At 40.1% G+C, this 21,170-nt stretch overlaps 1 protein-coding gene across 1 annotated transcript in view; it reads left to right on the forward strand.

Moving 5' to 3' along the window:
- The window catches only part of HMGA2 (high mobility group AT-hook 2), a 138,343-nt gene that overhangs the window by 101,249 nt on the left and 15,924 nt on the right, over positions 1 to 21,170 (forward strand). The gene's annotated exons all lie outside the window — the stretch shown is intronic.

Consider the following 21,170-nt stretch of genomic DNA (forward strand, 5'->3'; position numbering starts at 1 on the left):
GAAAGGTTAGCAGGATCACCAGCAGCAGCCGGAAGCTCTGAAACGCACCCGTTGTCACATGAGACATTCAGCAAGGCGCACCTTCAGCTGTTTCCCAACACACATGCGGCTCTGAGGGAGGTATGTGGCGAGAAAAATGCAACCTCCAACCCCAGAAGCATCCCTGTGTTCATTCAAGGAAAGAAAAAAAATGTGTTCTTGCATTTAATCTTCTGCATGGCTCTGTTGAACATTGTTAACGGTGAAACACGCAGGGTTCTTCTTGCTGCTGAAGTGTCATGTTGGGAGAGTGTGCCATTGCAGCCTTCTAGGGAAAGGCCTAGATGTTCCTTTTTTTTTTTTTTTGTAAAGGGAGGAGTTGCAGTGTTTTATGGCCTTCTTTCAACACATGGGAGTTTTGTTTTTTGGGGGGTTTTGGGGTTTTTTTTTTGCGGTACGCGGGCCTCTCACTGTTGCGGCCTCTCCCGTTGCGGAGCACAGGCTCCGGACGCGCAGGCTCAGCGGCCATGGCTCACGGGCCCAGCCGCTCTGCAGCATGTGGGATCTTCCCGGACCGGGGCACGAACCCGTGTCCCCTGCGTCGGCAGGCGGACTCTCAACCACTGCGCCACCAGGGAAGCCCAACACATGGGAGTTTTATTACTCATTTTAAAAGTACAGCTTAACACCATTTTCAAACCAGCCAGAGTTCCAGCGCGGGATTGTTTGCACAAAATGGCTCCTTTCTGCCTCCGAGCAGGATGGTCACAGGTGCCTGTTAATTGCTATACTTGTAGGTACTGAATCCATTCCCTTCATGGTAGGAAAACCAAGAGCGTTTTCTGAAATGTAATTCTCTGAGCTACCATCCGTGGTCACGCCAGGCTGTGGGAAGGAATCACAACTTTCTGAAAAGACGAATTGCTCCTTCACTACAGACCATCTTGCCTTTTGATTTCTCTTTCTACCTCTGCTGGGGGTTCATTTTTGCTGCCAAATATATTAACCACACTGGAAAAGACATTCCTTCACTTTTAAGTGGCCGGGTCATTATTTCAGTTTTGAAGAAGGCAAAGACAAACAGTTCTTTATGCGTTATAGAATTGTGACATTAGACGTTTGAGATGGAAATAATGGAAATCTTGAGAGTTCAAGAGACTGGTCCAAGATCTCATAGCCAGCTAGAAGCAGAAAACGAGTTAGAAGCCAGAGTCTTGATGTATATAGTTTGTCATGCTTCCAGCTATCCAGATGCCTTTCCTAAATTAATACAAATATTTCCTGGTTTGCGCTCACGGAAGAGAGAGGCTTATTCGTCCCTATCCTATATACATATCCCCAAGACAGCTCTTTTTTAAAAAAATATATTTATTTATTTATTTTGGCTGCCCCGGGTCTTAGTTGCGGCATGCATGCAGTATCCAGTTCCCCGACCAGGACTGAACCTGGGCCCCTGCATTGGGAGCACAGAGTCTTACCCACTGGACCACCAGGGAGGTCCCCCCAAGACAGCTCCTAAGTTACCAGCATCCTCATCTTTTTCGAACTAAACAATCCCAATTCTTTTTCATTTCCTTTGATATTTCCATTTTTTAATCTTTTCACCATTTTAACACGGTCTGTGCACAGCAGACTTTCAGATTCTGAACTAAAGTATTCAGGGAATTGGCCAAGGTTTTGTATAGGTATTTGGATATTGTGTCTACGTTCATGTATATGAGTTCTGTATATGTATATAAGAGCGGTTTTCTCTGCTCTCAAAACTGCTTCTTAGGTAAAGACTGGGTGACCTTTCGGCCAGTTTGTTGAACCATTTCTCTCAATAGCAAAACCCTCTGTTTTCCATTCTTGTATTGCAGAGTTGTATCTTTAACAACGCTGATTTTTTGAGCTATATGCATCGTGACCACAAAATTTAAATAATTTTCATCTCTGAAGATGAAAGGAAGCTCTTGCTAATTTTAAAGACCTATATAAACTCAACTTTGTTTTAAAAGTTAAAAAAAGAAGCTTACGAACTTGATCTTCCCTGAGGACATACATATTTAAGTAGTTAATTTGCACAGGTAGATAACCAACTAAACCTTACATCAGTTCTTCAAGTACCTTACATCAGTGACTTCAAAGAATACACCTTTACTCAACTTTAAACTAAATTCAACTGAAAATAACTCTATACTTTAAAGAGGGTAGTCACTCAACTCAGTGGAGAAAAACAGTTGATCAAACTAGTTGTTTGCCCTTACCCAGATCAAATCACTGATCCACTGAACAAATCTTTGTAATGTGTCAAGATACAGGTTTCTTTAACTACCATACACATTAAGTATGGGGTATATGACAGGGAATAGCAGGTTTTTGTAAATGGTGATAAGAACTGTAGAAGGAGGAAAACCATGAAAAATAGAAAAGGATGAGAGGGAAGAAGAGAGAAATGATACCCTCAAGAAAAGCTGAAAAATTATGGATTACTTTCAGAGTAAAATATATTGGACACCTCAATATAGTTGAATGCTTATAAGAGGAGATGCTTTCTGCAATTCCTTTGTTCCTTCATGTATATCCTATACCTGAGCAAAATGCTTCTTCCCTGTGAGCTGGACAGTAGGAAGTCATCTATCTTCAACCTTGTTTGGTTTGTAAATAGCTCTGTAGAAAAGATCTGTTGCACTCTGGAAAGACCTTTTCCATGTGTTCCCTCTCACTCTCGGAGGCCAGATAAAGGGCACAGCTGTGACCACCACCTTATTCCTTCAAGGATTGTTTACAAAAGATTGAAAAATGTGCCCAGGGCCCATCCCCTCCCCTCTGTACAACTAGCCCCACTCAGGTGGGCTGGCTTTAACAGAAACGGAAGAGAGTGTGTGGGTGGGCCTGACATCTTTCAACACATGCTTTTTGCTTTCTCCTACTGAATTTTTAATTTCCATGAAGTGTCAGTGGAAAAATGGACACTGGTCTTCTTTCTTTTTTTCTGCTCCTTTGCAGGGATTGGGATTCCGTGCTTTGGGATAATGAAGTAGGTTGTCATTTCCTCCCCTAAATAATACACTGCAAAGTGGAAATGCAAATTTCCTATGGAAGCTCTTAGTAGCAGGTGGTATTTCCTTAATATATTGTTTTTGACCTTTGGGGAAATTGGCATTATGAGCTGACTTTGGAAAATTAAAATAGCATCAAAGTCCTACATTTTAAATGAAACAATGTCTTAGTTAATTTGAAAACATTAGACTGGAGTACTACACCAGGAAAAGACGTAACATGTTTCGCTTTTCTGTGTTATTTTAAGGTTTGAATTCATGGAGGACAAGAAAAGGGATATGGCAGAACTGCATTTACTAATTCATTAAGAGATTTTTTAAAAGAAGGAAAAATATGTACTTTTAAGTTTTGCTTGAAACTTTTGCTGTTGACTAATGCTGTGATACATTTAGTCAGTTGTACAAAGAGTTAGGCATGGGACGATTCAGATGGCGACCCTGAGTTGAGCTGAAGGTAAAGACATCTGTATTTTTCATTCATTTGCTCAGCAGCACTAAACTTCAAGCTTGTTTTTTGTTCAGCATCAAAGAAAAAGTTGCTTTATGGTTACTGAATATTCTTTTAACTTACATATTTCATGAAAGGGACTCAAGTCACTAGATCTTTGTATTCCTTATAGTTATTTTTCTGCCCAACAGCCCTTCTGCATGCCATCTTGTCAAATAACGAAAACATAATTTTATTCTTTTTCTTTGCCTTTGAAGAAAAAAATTTAAGAAGTCTAAATACCATTCACATTTTGGAATTTCCTACTTTACTCCCTCCCAAAACCATCATCTTACAACCATGTAAAGCGATCCAATGTTGAAAGACAAGAGATTCTCGCTCCTATAAATATCCTTTATATGGTTATAACTTCTTTGTTTATCAAGGGCAACAAGAATGAAATCCAGGAGCTAACAAAGTTTATAGATAGATGTATGTGTGTGCACACGCGTGTGTAGGCAGATTGATATATATCCAAGGCTTTGTGTGTCCAAATATGCATGGTATTTTCAGCATACAAGTTGCCGATCAGGCATCTGTATTCTTTTCCCTCTAAAAATTCTGAGTGTGTGGACCTATTAGTAGCTAGAGGCCAGATCACCGCAACCAATGGAGGACTAAAATATTTATCAAATCCAAGAAATGGGAGTGCTTGAATAGTTTAATAAATTTGGCTAGTTTAAACAGTTATCTTTGTTCTTCAGTTGTACACAGTTTGTAGCACAATTTGACTTCAAGGTCCAGGTTTTTGAATGCAAGAAATCTACATTTTCATCCTAAGAAGCGTAAGGCAAGATACTTAGATTTCACTGAAGGGTCACATTCATCGTCATTGCACGACCTTTCCCAGAAGAAAGGGAAAGTGAGAGCTGGGGTCAAAACCAGATACTGGAAAAAAAAAAAAAACAAAAAAAAACCAGATACTGTAAAAGTTCAGCGAATCTTTGGACTCTCAGAAAATATTAATTTTCCAGATAGTTGAATATTAACATCTTTAACTTTTTAACTTGAAATTTTGATAATGTTGTATGTGAAAATCTGGCTAATGGATATGGTTCGTGTGTCTCTGGCTACATCTATAAATGCACTGAATGTAATTGTTTGTGTTTCTTGATGACACTCGGTCATTATCGTGAGCATCACTAGACTTGTCAAGTGGCAAAGATCATATTCTTTCATCCTTTCTTCCTTTCTCATTTCTTGAGTACCTACTGTATGAGACGAACCTATGTGCCGCCCTGATCCTAGAAGGCACTCAATGAATGTATGTTGAAGGAATGAAAAAAATGAACGAACAAACAAGCTCAATGGGAAGTTAGAAGGATAGATTCAGTTCATCAAACCTCGTTTTGGGTGTAGGACCAAGCACAGTGCTAGCTGAGACTATAGAGACACTTATATGATCATAAATAGTATGGTATGTAGGGGTGAATGTATTCCCCACCAGACGTGGTGCCCTGTTCCATGTTTGCAAAGTACTCCTAACGTGAGAGCAACCACTTTCTCATGAAACGGGAGGAAATCTGTGCATCTGCTGGACTCTCTGGGCATTGTGACATGGCTACTATCTGGGAAATCCTAAAGCAGCCATCTCCTCCAAGGGTTTCCTCACTTTCTAGAAAACAATTCTTGTAACAGCTACAGTCAATGAACTTTTCTTTGCCACTGCCCTTCAAAACAAACATGATTTTAGCATCCTCAGTGCACATCACAGACACCAACTTGCCAGTTTATTTCCCGGGCTTCTGTCCCATGTAGGCTAAGTCTGTTCTTGGGCTGTGACAGAGGAACATTCCTCACCACTTTGAGAATTGGGGCTAGGGTGTTTTGGGAGATGAATTGTATTTGTACAGATACTTTGTCATCATTACAGTCCTATGCTGCGTAAGTGGAGGGAAAGTGTGCCCTTTGGAACAGACTAGCATAGATTTCAGTGTCTGTTCCATCCATTATTAGCTGCTTGGGTGACCTTGGGGACCCGAGGTCCACTGGTCAGTCCTCATAAACATGGTGATATATATAGGAAAGGCCTTTGCCGAGGTCCACAAAAGCTTGTTCCTTTATTATTGTCACCTTTATCAGATTATATATACCCGACCAGACACAACTCCGAGCTAGATGTCTTTTTTTTTTTTTAATAAATTTATTTATTTGTTTGTTTATTTTTGTCTGCTTTGGGTCTTCGTTGCGGTGCGCGGGCTTCTCATTGTGGTGACTTCTGTTGTTGTGGAGCATAGGCTCTAGGCGCACGGGCTTCAGTAGTCGTGGCTCGTGGGCTCTAGAGCACAGGCTCAGTAGTTGTGGCGCATGGGCTTAGTTGCTCCACGGCATGTGGGATCTTCCTGGACCAGGGCTCGAACTCGTGTCCCCTACATTGGCAGGCGGATTCTTAACCACCGTGCCACCAGGGAAGCCCCTACGCGTCTTTTTTAAACTTTCCTTAATGTTTGTTCTTTAAGCATAAGCAGTACTGCAGAGTTGCCCTTTAGTTTACCCCTGTCCCCGCTGCTGGAAGCAGTGGCTCGACTGCTGGTCAATAGCAGGGGACTTTCAGTGTGCACAGCTTAGCATCCTGAAGATGCTACTGTAGGTGTTGAGTCTGGGGGGAAACATTAGGAAAAGTAGATTGTGCACACAGCCAAGCTTTCACATCAGTTCTGCATTCTATTGATGTCGAACAATAGGTTGGAAACTTAGCTTGATTTTAAGATTATACAGGGACTATTATCAATTATCAGAACCATTAGAAGAGTTACTAAGCAGTAAACGTGTAGTGAGTGGAATGTTCTCTTTTGGATGCTTGCTTAGCAGTTGTTTGAGAATAGTCCGGTAGTCATCTTAGCACAAAGTAGCTACTCAAAATTTTGTCAAATAAATGAAATCTCTTTGACAGAAATATCTGCGTAATGGCAGTGTGGTATATATGATCGTTATAGCCTAAGGGCATCTGTTTGATTTGGGGTTTTTTTTTTCTGTCTGTGTAACACTCATGCAGATGTAATGTGAATAATGCTGCTGTGTCCTAAAGAAAAGTGTTATCTCTTGACTCTTTTTAACAGCCTAACCATTCTAAAGGTAGTTTGCAAGCAACACATAACTTTGAAAAAGGAGAATTAAATTTGAATTTAATTGAAATTCTAATTTTGTAACTTGCTGAAAGTTATTTTTGGAGAGAGGTAATTTCTGAAGAAAATAAAGCATTGGGTTTTTTTTTTTTTTAATCCTGCAGTCTAATTGGTAGTCACTAATTAAATTTAATAAAATATAGGTTCCTCTCAAAAGAAATGCCTGACAATAGTACATTTTAAAGCCTGGCTGTCTTTCCCAGCAGCCCAGGGTGTTCTGAAGACAGGAGAACAAGGGAAGTACTTTAAGCCGTGAAGTCTTGCAGGGTTGCAGTTAAGTGCTTTAGGCGCTGCATTTTTGATGCAGTGTCATATTACAGTAATATTATGAAAAAAAGCTACAGGGAATTCTCATACATGCCTGACACATATAGCTTAAATGTTCACATGGCTGGATGCATTCAACAAATGGGATCTGTGGGTCAGATGCAGCTTGCAAGCCACTATTATTAAGCTGTTTTACCACTAAGTAACGGTTCCTGGTTAATATTGTGAATGCGTGTGTTCTTTGCTCCTCTCTGTAAATCTTTTGTTCCATTCCTTTTTTTTTTTTTTTTTTTGGCCTTATAAGAACGTGGGGGGAGGACATCCCTATCCACAAATCAAATGCTTTAAATAGCCAGGAGAGAGCCGAATGAAGGAAATCGGGCTAGATAACATCTTTGTAACATGTATGCCAATGAACTCTGCATCACACAATACAAAGGAAATTGCCATTGTCCTGTGCAAGTTAGGTGAACAAAGCACATAAAAAATCCTGCTCTGGTTGCCGTGCATATACCTGTGCAGGCAAAATCGGAATCTTGAAGGCCACAGAAGTGACACGTTGGCAAATCAGAGTTGGGGGGGGGATTTTAAATTTCTATTGCAGAGACTCCAGTAATCGTTCACCAGAGTGAAACCCAGTTCTTTGATGTTGAACGATGCAAATCACCAGCCGGGAGGGAGGGATGCTGCCCTTGCTCCTGCGGCTGCTATTGCTGCTACTATTACTACTACACCACCCCTACCCGCCTAGCGCTATTAAATAATGATTAGGACGTTTTTACAGCCAGCAGTTGTGCCACGTGCGTTAGAGATGTTAATCATTTTTAATCACCGCAAGGGCCCCGCGAGGTATCCACGTTATACGAATTAGGAAATTGAAGTGTAATTTGCTACCAAGTCACAGGGCTTGTGCATAACTGGTCTAGACCTGAGTTTAGAAGCCATTCTGGTTCTAAAGCTTGTTCTCCACCACTGCCTTAAACTTCCTTTGTGTGTGTATGTGTGTGTGAAAGGACCAAAGCTCTGCAGGTACCAAGACGTCGCCTCCAAACCTTGACAAGGTAGATGGAGTTTCTTCCGGGAGAATTCCCTCAAGGCCGAACAGCTGCCTCTGTAGTACTCCAAAGCAGTTTCCACATCCTGGAAAAAGCAGCTACAATCAAAGATAGCACCTTACAAACATCCTTCCTTTATTTAAAAAAAACTACTACCACCAACAGTCCCTCCTAAGATCAGAGGTGCACACACGGATCTGGCAATAAGCCCAGACATACCAAGACATATATTATCTAGAGCTCTAGGCAAGTCATTCACAGAGTAGGGACAGCCTAAGGTCTAAGCCTGGGCAGCCTAAGGCCCCAAGCACAAGAACCCTAGCCCAGGTTCTGCTCTTCTACAGAGCAAAGCAGAACTCCCGGTTGACTCCCGTTAAAAGTCAATCGACATTCAGTCGACTTCCAGACGATGGGCAGAAGCTCCTGTTAGTTATTTCCTGCCCATCTCTGGAATCCCTTTTGGACATGACCAATGAGTTACAGCTGGATTTCAGGCAGCGTGGCACACTCATTTAACTGTCAGGAACAGCTACACCCTTCAGTCCACGATGAAATGAACTCAAATCTGGATTCACCAAAGGAAAATTCCAAACAGTCTGGGAAAGCAAAACCCCCATACAACCATCTCCAGAATAATCATAACACTGCAATGCGTACATTCTACGAAGAGGCCTGTTCTTCTACCTCCTGTGAAACAGCTTGACAAAGACCAAAGCTTTATGCCCTAGTGCGGGACAAACAAGGCAGAGAAAAATCTTGTGCAGGTGATCTCAGAGTCAAGAGGGCACTACCTGCCGGCGCTCAGAGACAGAAGAAATGGCACAGGGAAGAGTATCAAAGCCAACTGATTGCTATTCTAGATCCATCCCCTCTTTTGCTTTGTTCACAGAAAGTGACCCTTTTCCTAGCCCAGGGGTAAGTCTGATTTGTCTGCGCCAGTCATGGTGATCCCATTCTTCTTGCAGGGAGAGGAGAGCAGAGAAGTCTGCTTGGGACCAGAGGAAGTGACAGACAGTCTCTCCTCCTGGAGACACTGACTTTCCTGGAAGCGCCACCAGGAACAGCCATACCCATTTTGTGACTCTGGGGAAGATGGGGTGAGAACAAATGTAAGATGGCAGAGCAGAAGGATAGAAAGAATCTGAAACCCCAAGGATTTAACCAACTGCATTTAACCTGCTGAATTAACCAGTTCTGGAGGGGCACCATCTCCAGGCTTTCTGTTTGTTTTTTGTGGGTTTTTTTTATTCATAATAATAATATCCTTATTAAGACAGTTTGAGTTGGGGTTCCCTATTGTACCCAAAAGCATACAAGAGGAATTTTCTTTGGTGGGATACTTGAGACTCATCAGAATTCATTACCTACATTTTTATAAACTGGTTAAATTTCTATTACCCTTCCCCACATACACTGATCTACAGGAAACAGAGGGAGATAAAGTCGTATTTAATATGTCTTCGCATGTTTTAAAAATATACCCATGTCCCTCTCACCACTCTTGGATCCCTGGGGAAAATATCTCGGGAAAATATCTCCCTCGTGTCAACTACAGTCTTGCTGGTTTTCCTATGACGATGTTCCTCAGAGTAACATCCAGAGGCCCAGTCGCTTATTTATAAGGCAGGTTACTGGTCCCTCCTGAATCAAGGAGTGGAGTCAGGAATCTGCATTTCTTCAGCATCCTTTTATGAAGTCTATGAAAGGGTATCACCACCACCTGAGGAAAAGGAACTGGAAGAAGAGGAGGACTTCCTCCAGGCACCAAGAGGGTGTAGAAATCAGCTGAAAACAATTTTTTGAATATTTACTCTATGGAGAAGACAGGAAGTGTGCTAGGAGCTGAGTCAGGTGGGTGGGCAATTTCCCTGGGAATTTTCCATTGGTGGCGCGGTCTGCTTAGGGTTTGCAGATACAGCTTCTCTGAGACTGGAGCATGGAGTGGTCCACGTCCATAGCTTTGACTAGTAATTGTGCCTTAATGTAAATATATATATATATATTACATATATATATATGTGCAGGCTTTAAATGGAGTGTTTTAAACGACTCCCTCTCTATGGCAGTATATATTTATATATATCGTGGGTAAAAAATAAGTGTCATGGGTGGTCACATTCCAAAGAAATGAACACATTCACAAAAGCACCAGCCAGTGAATGCAGAGGCCATACAGGACAAGGGATTAAAGGCAAGAGACATACAGATTTCTTGAGTAGAAAGACACAGGGAATGAGGACAGATGTCTGATGATGTAGATGAAGGGTCTGTATGGAAGGATCCGTATGGCATCTGATGGGAAGCAGGCATCATTATTCTTCCTCACGTTGTGCTCACAGACAATAATATATATAATACATGAAATTATAAGCATCACAGATACGGGAACTGTGTCTACTATTTCCTATGTCATAAACACCATGGAATTTATAGCTAACATTTTTTAACACCGTCACATGTTAGAGCAAGTGATAAACAGGGAAAAAAACAAAAATAATTTATTAGCATTTATCACAGAAATCTTAGCCTTCACAGACTTGCCTGAATTTGTTTCCATAAACTTTTCAAAGGGAATAAGGGAAATAAAAGAATAAAGGAAAGCATATATATACATAGCAGGACAGGATTTCTACTTCTATAGAAATCTAGTGTGAAAGAAGATGCTATTTATATTTCTTGACAAGAAAACTTTTTCCAGAAGAAAGCTGTTACTATGAAAATAGTTTCCTAATACTGATTTTGCCTTTAAATATATTAGAAGCCTTCGTCTGAACTAAGATCTTTTAATATCATTACATTAAAATGCAGTTTTTCTTATTTGATCATTTTTCTTCTTAGTGAAGTCATAATCCTAGAAAGCTAGACTTTTATTATCTTTTTAAACAGATGCTCTTTTTATGGAGGAGAGGAGATGCTGCATATAGCACTGATTTCTAATAAGAAAATAAGCACAGAATAAGCTGTTCACTGCAGCAGTGTGGCCTAGTAGAAAGAGCAAAAGATGTGGAACCATGTGACCTGGGCTGCAGTTGTAGCTTTGCTCTATCCTGGCCTTGTAATCCCTTGTAAGCCATTTACTGTCTTTAGGGTTCCGCTTGCTTGTGTGTAAATCTGAACAGCGGATGGCTGTTGTGGGGTAAATCAGACAGTACACGTTAAATCACTTTGTAAATGGTACCTTGCTCTGTTATTCATATATGATCAACAGAAATACAAAATGAAGAGTCATGTCACCTTATCCTGAATTGTAGTTAAAGAATGTTTGATTCCATGGGTGTGATCACGAAACAGAGTTCAGAGAGACGTTTCTGGAATGGTCTAAACAAAGACATGTAGTTTTTAGGATGACAGTATACCGATGCTAGAATCATCAGTTTTAGAGCAGTTGAGCTGAGGTAGAGCTGAGTTAGGTAGTGCAGGGGGTTGGTTACCTCAGTCTCCGCTTGAGTGTGAAGTGGAGATTTCGGAGACAAGCCTAATGAAATGTGAGGTTCTTCTGAAGAAGGAAGGGAGATGTTTTAATTTACAGATTCTGAAGAAAGGGACATTAATCCAGAGAAAACCTCCAGGGAGGGTCCAGGAAGAAAGTATTCTCTGGAAAGACAGGCGTGCTGGGTACACTCTGGAAGTTTGAGAACGTGCAAGGAAGAGAGCCTACTTCTACAACTGTTTAAAACGTTCAAGGACATAAGCTAATGTTCAGGAATAGTTAACATTTCTCGGATTGAATATTAAACCTCCTCCAAGAAAAACAACTCAACTGCTAAAGTCAGTCCCAGGCTAAGGCCAAGAAAATATTGCTAACTTAGGGTTCTAGGAGAGATATGACTCAGTTAAGTACCATAGAGCTCTCAACCCATAAACTATCCCTTTGTAGTCCTTAACAGTGTAAGAGATTACAAATAAATTTACTGACTCTTTCCTTAAGGAAAGGAAATGCCTAAAATCATGATTCAGCTTTTTAAATTCGGTTTCCGTGTGTAACTAGTATAGCTGCTGGGAAATACTGGCTCCTCAAATCATTTTGTAAAACCATTTAAAAAAAAATTTTACTGGAGTATAGCTGATTTACAACATTGTGTTAGTTTCTGCTGTACAGCAAAGTGATTCAGTTATACATATACATATATCCACTCTTTTTTAGATTCTTTTCCCATATAGGTCATTACAGAGTATTGAGGAGAGTTCCGTGTGCTATACAGTAGGTCCTTATTAGTTATCTATTTTATATATAGTAGTGGTAAAACCATTTTTAAGTGTTTTAGTCTACGACCCAGACAGATGTTCTCAGCATCAAAGAAGTTTTCTAAGTATTGATTCTAAATCTCTTTCGTTAACATAAAAGTAATTAGAACTACTTAAAAATCACACGATTTCTATCCCATGCAAATGGGCAAACACACAAAAAAGGGTATTACATGTGATATGAAAAATTGTGTCTCTAGTTCATCAAGTCCAAATCCAGTTTCATATAACCACTCTGAATAATCCATCAAATGTTAAGAAGACGTTGTATCTTAAATGGACTTTCAAGTATGTCCCCAACAAATTTGGAGTATTAATTATGGCTCATCTCCTATAGTATACAGTTTAATTTCCATTATCTTATAGATGTCTCCTTTTATCCATTATTGACCATTAGTCTTTCTGTCTGGCTAAAGTTGGCATTAGCTAAAGTTTGAATTTAGTCCATAGCATCTATGCACATGTGTTTGATTTGTCAAAACCCAAAGCATAGTGTTCCACATATTTATTCATTTCACTTTGGTGCTGTTAGCCACGTGTGCATTTGCAAAGTGAACTAGCTTTGTGAATGGTCATACACAGAAAAAAGAAATATGTAAAGAAAATAAATAAATAATTTGCGTCTTTAAAAAATACCCAAAAAATGCATAGTGTTTCTGTTTAAAAACCTGTAGGATGAGTACATAGGTCTGAAACAAGATTAATTCTTTTTCTATGGAGTAACACTAATCTCACAATTTTTACTCAGCTCCTTTGCCTAAGGGTGAATTCTTCCCCCCAAATCTTGGAGATGAAATTTTTTATAAAAATTGATGTGAAGTCTACTCGTGAGACAACGTATTCTTTACCCAACCTGTGTGTGACTGTTTACTTCGGAATGCTTTATATCCCCAAAGTACAGCCATCTTCCGTAAGATAAAAACCCCTATTAAATGCTGTAGCTCAGGAGCTGCAGCTCAGGAGCACAATTTTAAGTTTAAAATTAACCATGGTAGGGCTTCCCTGGTGGCGCAGTGGTTGAGAGTCCGCCTGCCGATGCAGGGGACACAGGTTCGTGCCCCGGTCCGGGAAGACCCCACGTGCCGCGGAGTGGCAAAAAAAAAAATTAACCATGGTTTTAGCAACACTACTGCCATAGCTGCATTTTTGTTTTGTTTCGTTTTCTGACGTTTTTAAACTTAATTCTAATCTTTAACTTTCCAAAGTGAAAAAGAAAATTTCTTTCTACCTGTATTTTTCGTGATAGGGATGAATGATACTTTTCCTCTATATCAAGTCTGCAAATTTCTTGTATTTTTTTTCTTCAGTGAACTTACCTCTACCTTCTCATGTTCCCTATTAGAGGGAAAATAGCTCTTCTTTCTTATGATTATTCTTTTTTTACTTTGATGAGCATGCCTCTCTACACTTAAGATTACATTGAAAATAGGAGAAAATTAATCTAAAATTGCACGTTATACTTTTTAAATATTTTATTTATTTATTTATTTTGTCTGCGTCAGGTCTTAGTAGTGGCATGAGGGATCTTCCATTGCAACGCACGGGCTCTTTGTTGCAGCACTGGACTTCTCTCTAGTTGTGGCGTGCGGGTTTTCTCTTCTCTAGTTGTGGCGCGCAGGCTCCAGAGTGCGTGGGCTCTGTAGTTTGTGGATGCAGGCTCTCTAGTTGAGGCACGTAAGCTCAGTAGTTGTGGCATGCGGGCTTAGTTGCCCTGCGGCATGTGGGATCTTGGGATTGAACCTGCGGCCCCTGCATTGGAAGGCAGATTCTTTACCACTGGACCACCAGGGAAGTCTCACGTTATATTCTTAATATCCTCATTTGCCTCCCCCATTAGACTCTAGGATCCTTGAGACTAGGAAACATTTCATATTCATTTTGTATGCCCAGTGCCCATCTGATGTGTAGTTTATCAAATATCAATTCAAATTTAATGAGCCAGTGAATAAATTCATCAGGTCAAATTGTAGAAGGTTGGCTTTGGAAACTAATCAGGACGCTGAGGGTTTTTTTAAGGATTTCTCGTTGATCTTTCTCCTCCATTCTGAAGGTGTCTGAAAGGTACCAGAGGGAAGGCAAAAACTCCAAAATATTGGCTCTCAAATCTGTTTTCATGAGAACTACTGTGGCTCGTTGCCGTACACATTCAGGCTGATGTTAATAAACACTAACTAGAGTAGACTGTGACTATTCTCATCCTTGAACAGATTAAACAAGGTCAGCTGCAGCGAGGGCACTTTACTATAATAATCCAATAAATACTTTTGAAATGATGCTTACTTTTGTCTTTTGCGATAAGTCTAAGAGTAAAGCCAAGTTGAGTAGAAAATAAAGAACACCTCCCCTTCTCCCCAATACTGAGCAAAAATTCCAGAGATTTTGCCAAAACTCCCCATAGATTTATCACTTGATAGGAGACATTGTACAGAGAACTACAAAATCTCCTTTACTCTCTAAGGGCCAGATGTTACTGTCAAATTGTAACCATTTGAGGCTCCACGTGAACACACGTTGCACAGTCAACTCTAAGTGCACACAGAAGGAGCAAAATATAGAAGTTGTGACCCAACCCAGGCTTTTTCTAAGCTGGAGAAAAATTAGCACTAGCTACTTACTTATGATGGATGGTTTCTCCTCTTTACTAAGGCCTCCCACCACAAGGGGGCAGGATCATCCTCAACTGAGGAAGCCATTAAAACAGGAAGACTCTCAGCCCAGTAAGAGTGGTATAGGCAATAGGCGTGAGATTTGTATATAGCTACAGCTGAGTCTCATCCTCACATTGTTGAACCAACATTTGATCTGAAATTCTTCAAATTTCAGACACACCTTCCTATCTAATTACCAAAAACATTCCTTAGGGAGATCAAATAATTTTTTGACCACTTGGTGTTAGAGAATGCTCTGAACTCAGCTTCCGTATAGGTATGTCACTAACTGAGAGTTGACCATTCATTTTAAATTGAACTAGAAGTCACAGTTTTCATAGAAAGCCACCCTGAATAACCACCAAGAATTGTTATATGCCAGTCACTCCAGCCATTCAGTTTCAATGAAGAGGTCGAGTTCAGAAGGGCTTGGAGTGGGTATGAGAAGTTAGCTAGATGATCACAAAGACAGACATGGTGCTCTGGAAGAAAGGCTGCACAATAAATGAGAACACCAGAACATCACACCTGGTAAAGCAAATCCCTCCTCTCACCACAGAGTCTGGCAGAAAACTTTGGCAAAATAACTTTAAGGGTCAGGATGCGGGGTGGAGAGTCATAAGCAGAGAGATTGAGTGCAGGATCTAGGTTCATAAAAAGTACAGAAATCTGTTGGCTGATCCAGCCTAATGACAAATCACAAAAATTATATAGTTGAATTAGTGAGAACGGCCACCTTTCCTTGATTCTATTAGGTTAAACCATATGAAATTGTTGCTATTTGACTGGTTTTGACTGACAAAAACTCAAGTCCATATGGTTCAACCTAACAGTATACACCACACTGAGTGAATGCTATGAAGATGCTCCGACTCCAACTATCCTGATGATACGGGTATGATGGAGGATTTGCATCTAGAGATCAGAGACTGTTATTTTACATTCCCTGGAGCTCTTGGTGTTGCATTGAGGAGCCTCAGGGACATCCTGGGAAGACAGGGAGTGGGTTGGGAGGCCATGTGAATGAGGCATCGGCACTCCAGTCGGAAGTACCATTTTGTCTGCTTCCTGTTGTAGGATTCCACGTGGATAAGATCTGATTTGTAAAAGAAGAGGGAGAGGGTCTTAGGCTTTTTTTTTTTAAAGGTTCAAAACCTATAGCACATACAGTTCATTTTTTAAAGGGACCAAGTATAAATCTTGACATTCTGAAATACTTAAGTTTTAAGACTAAATCTAGAGCACCATGAACAAGTGTGTTGATTACCTCATTTCATGAAATGCAAGAAAGAATTTTCATTCTTGATGATGGTAGTCTCCCTCCAGCTGGGTTAATGTCATATTCAAATATATATATATATATATATATATATATATATATATATATATATATTCAGAACGGCACTGTGAAATTTCAGAGACTGAAAATGAAAAGCATATTTCTCAGCACATAAATGAAAGTGAATCTGGGTAAATGGTTATATACAGAGAAAAAGGTCATCTTTTGAGACTTTAAACTACTTGGGACAAAGGGTCAAAAAGGATATCGTTCAAATCACAAGTCAAAAAGAATTCCTGTCAGTTTGTACAGTACATGACATGAAGTTGCTGCTGGCCTTCCTGGTTCATGGCTGTGTTTGGAGTGTTTACGTAGAGACTGGACAGTTTATATAATCTGAGTTGTGTCTACTTATTCAATTTGATACTTTTTAATGAATTTGGTTCAGAAAGCAGTTGAGGTAATAGAGCAATAGGTTGATTTGTTTATTAAATTTTCTCCAAATGGTGGGGGAAATTCATCAGTCAGCTCAGGCAGAAGATGGATCTGGTTGCACTTGTATGGATACAAGCATAAACATAAGCGCCCCTATCTCCATGAGCTGACTTAGGCCATAAAGGACTCTTTGGGAAGTTTAAAAACAAACATCTTTTTAGCAGGATACTATATTTAATTTTAAATGTTAAATGACTGAGCTTATCCTGTGAGCTGTTATTTTGTGAGCTGTGAAATGCCCCTAAAATGTTAACTTTCATTTAGAAATGAGAGTTAACATTTTAGGGGCCTTTCATGTCTCACAAAAGAAATGAGGGTTTTAAAATTCTTTTTTAGTAAACAGCTAGATCTGTCTTGCCCTATACTGCTATGAGAATGCAAAAACGATCTACATGAAGTTTGTGCTAGGGAACAGAAGTACCTCTTGACTCAACAGTGGTCTTATGATTTTAAAACCAAGGGGACAAAACCACCTATTGCTAGCTGGCAGTAAAACAAAAAATATAATTAGATTAAAAGTCTACTACTTACATAAAACCAAAAGACCCATCTGCATGGAGATCCAATGAAGGACTATTTTCTTTCAAAGGTCAACGTAAGACCCTTTGCATAATGATCATCCTTACTTTACTATACATTGTACCTCATTTTTTTTTTTAAAAAAAATTGAGTGGTTAAGCCCAGTTCAAGCCTCTTTTCATTTAATGTTTAAATTAGTATTAAAATGAACTACTAATGTTCAGGTTCTTTGTTATGAAGGATTTTCTTTCAGTACCTACTAGAAGGGGTAGCTTAGCTGTCTAGGCATCAGCTTTGAAATACCTAGACTCCCTGGAACCATAGGCTGGATTCTCAGGAGGGCTGGGGAGCCCCTTAATTATACTGAAATAAATTTCCTACACCAGTGTCTTTCTACAAAATCTTAAAAACCAAAATACTCTGTGGACATTAAAAATTCAGTAACTTTTTCCCTTTCATTGGGAGAAACACTGGTTTGCTGTATGATCTCAGAAATCCCAAAATAGGTTCTTTCCTTTTTCATATCCTTTGCACTTTCTTAGCATGCTATAGCTAAGCTATAAATAGCTAAGCTATTTATAGACTTTAACAATAATATTTATTTGTTCAAAGATTGTCCTTTCAATTTGTCTGAACGAGTCCAATATAAGGGTTAACCTGCAGAAAACTGCACATTGAAGTCCCCGTGGTTAGAGAGGGCCCTTCTTAATCTTTTCATGATTCATTCAGTTGATGGGTTTTTTAATTCTCTTCACAGTTTTATTTTAACATTATATTAATTCAAAGCATTTCTTCAAAGTCCTTTGTTGTTGATGTTCTTTTGTTCTGGGAGGAAGCTCTCTGCCACCCATTGGATTTTGGAAGTTAAAATGCAGCCGCGGAATGAGAGATTTTCATTACAAGCTATTTGAAAAGTATAACAATCTTATAAGGAACTCAAAATCTGAGTGCTTGGAAAGGTTGGCATGCCAGGTCTACAGAGCACCTAAACTGTATAAATTCCCCGTATGCACAGACTTAACTAGAAATGGAACCATCAGAAGTGTCTAAATCAGGGGACTTCCCTGGTGGCACAGTGGTTAAGAATCCACCTGCCAATGCAGGGGACACGGGTTCGATCCCTGGTCCAGGAAGATCCCGCAACTAAGCCCGTGTGTCACAACTTCTGAGCCTGCGCTCTAGAGCCCACACACCACAACTACTGAGCCTGCGAGCCACAGCTACTGAGCCCACAAGCCACAAATACTGAGCCCTCATACCACAACTACTGAAGCCCACGTGTCTAGAGCCCGTGCTCCGCAACAAGAGAAGCCACTTCAATGAGAAGCTCCGTGCACCGCCATGAAGAGTAGCCCCTGCTCGCCGCAACTAGAGAAAGCCCGCGCACAGCAACAAAGACCCAACGCAGCCAAAACTAAATTTTAAAAAAAAAGTGTCTAAATCAGGAGCTTGGAGGGCTTTGCTATCCGTTCAATAGAACAGTCGTTGTGAAACCCGTGCCTTTAAAAGGGATGTCCTCAGACACTCCACAGCAGGTAATAAGGGCAGAATCTCCAAGCGGGGAGGGGGAACAGCTGGACCCTGCAGGCCTGCCTCTTGCACCCCAGGGTTCACTCTCCATCAGCAGCCTAGGAGAATCAGAGCTAGCCCTGCTGACAAAACCATGAGGCTTCCTGGCTGTGGTAGGAGTGGGGTGGGGAGGGGAACCCTGAGACATCCCAAGGAGAAGACTGAACCTGGAGGTGGAAACCAAGGCTGTGAAGTATAGCTTATCCTCCTGGGTTGAATCGGATTTGACTGTTTTTAAAAGGTTGAGAATGGGTTTCCTCAGCGCATTATATGGGAGATTAAGAGAATTAGGAGACCCTGGTTGTTTCAGCTTTAGAAAATGATCTCATGGAAGTTATTTAAATTCCCTCTGCCTTAGTTTCCCTGTGAGCAAATGAAAATAACAAGACCTGGGTCCTTCCAGTCACAAAGGGGCAGATGTTGAAAACAGAAAAGATTTTAGCTTCTATATGGGAGATGCATGTGTAAAATATTACTCATTTATTAAGGCACAGGGAGATATACAGCTAACCACACTCAAGATTAATATGCACAGTTGATATTATCCATTTTTTCTTAGAAAAATGTAGTGGTCGACCATGCTTCTAATGACAAGAACCCTGGGGGGCAACTGGTTTCTAGGTATCTAAGCTAGCAGATGCCCCAAGGAAGATAAGAGATTTGCAGTTTGTTTGGTGTCCCCCAAAATTTCCAGACAGCAGTTCGTTTCGTTTCCCATTTTATGAATGGCAGTAGTATTGTGCTTCCATCTGCATTTTCTACCAAAGCCATTCATAAGAATAAAAGCAACACAAAAGAACAACAACAGAAAACGTTCTCGGCACAGTCTGGAGCCATTGGGTGCCAGGGGCTGGGAAAACATCCTGGCAGCCAGAACCCCAACCAGCATTGAAAGTCCTCAAGGGTCTGTTTGTTTGGTGGTCGGAAAAGTATGAAGTGCTGTGTGGAAGGGCAGCTGGTAGAAGTTCTGTGACACGAACTAGGCCGGGAGCCAGGGCTGGCAGGGTTTCAGACATTGTCTTTCCCCTCATTGAAGTGTCAGGACCTAATTCATGGAAAATTGGGTGAGCTGGCAGCCCTTTCAGAGGATTTCATTGAGACCCGCAGTGTGCAGGAGACACATGAATGTGGGCTCCTAGGCCAAAAAGGGAGGGGGACTTCTGAGCAGTAGGAACCAGTCAGCCTGCAAGAATGTGTGAGGATTTGAAATGGTTTGGGAGTAAACATGTGGACAGGTGTAAATCAGCAGGAAAAAAGAGAGGGGAGAAGAGTGGTCCGTTCTTACAAATGACTCTTTTGAAATGAATACTCCCTTAGCACACACATTTGAATCCTAAGAGGCAAGAAGTCCTAATCATCCTTGGTTGGATTCCACCTGGAGAAAACATCATCTCAAAACCTGGGCTTTTATGATGTCATCTCTACTGTGGTTTAAACTCAAACTTTTTTTTTTCAGTAAACAAAATTATTTTGCCATTTCTTTTATTTTTATCTTGTTCATCTAAAAAAAAAAAAAGGCTCTGATGATTTTTATAAAACACGTTTACTATAGTGGCAATAAGACATCACACCATCACTGAAATTCTGAAAGAAAATGAATAGAAGCTCTACCCCTTCACAATATAGTGAATTTACCTTACTTCTGTAGCAATTTTATTTCTTTCATTTGTACCACAGAAGCATGTCACTGCCCACATCAAAGTGGTTCAGTTGTATTTGCAAATCTCAGGGATGTGTAGATAGAATAAATAAGGCTTATATTCAGACATGAGAGTGAGTACTGGAAGTAATCCATTAAAAAACTTGGGCTTCAGATCCACCTTTTACAACACCAAAGAATAACTTAAATATTTTTCTAATACTCTAAATATTGGACAGTTAATTTAGGCTGAGTAGAAAAAAGTTTCCTCAGGTATTTTACTCAAAAGAGGGGAGTTTTGCACTACATCCAGAATTAAATACATATAGATGATAAAGATACACAGATATAGGTGTAACAAAATATTCTGCAAATGGTAACATCAAGAAAGTGAACAAACCCACAGAATGGAAAAAAATACTTGCAAATCATATTCTGATAAGGGATATGTATCCAGAACATATAAAGAACTCTTATAACTCAATAATGAAAAGCCAAATACATTTTGAAAAGATTTGAATAGACATTTCTCTAAAGAAGATATACCAATGGCCAGAAAGTACATGAAAAGATATTCAACATCACTAGCCATTAGGAATATTCAAATTGGAACCACAATGACATTCACCTTCACACCCAGTAGGATGTCTATCATTAAAAAGACAGACAATAACAAGTGTTGGCACATATGGGGAGAAATTGGAATCCTCATACATTGCTGGTGGGAATGTAAAATGGTGAGGCTGCTTTGAAAAACTGTCTGGCAGCTCCTCAAAAAGTTTAACGTACAGTTACCTTCGTGACCCAGAAATGCCACTCCTA

The sequence above is a fragment of the Monodon monoceros genome, unplaced genomic scaffold (assembly GCF_005190385.1).
Source record: "Monodon monoceros isolate NGI ecotype Baffin Bay Population unplaced genomic scaffold, NGI_Narwhal_1 Super_Scaffold_6, whole genome shotgun sequence".
Classification (NCBI taxonomy): domain Eukaryota; kingdom Metazoa; phylum Chordata; class Mammalia; order Artiodactyla; family Monodontidae; genus Monodon; species Monodon monoceros.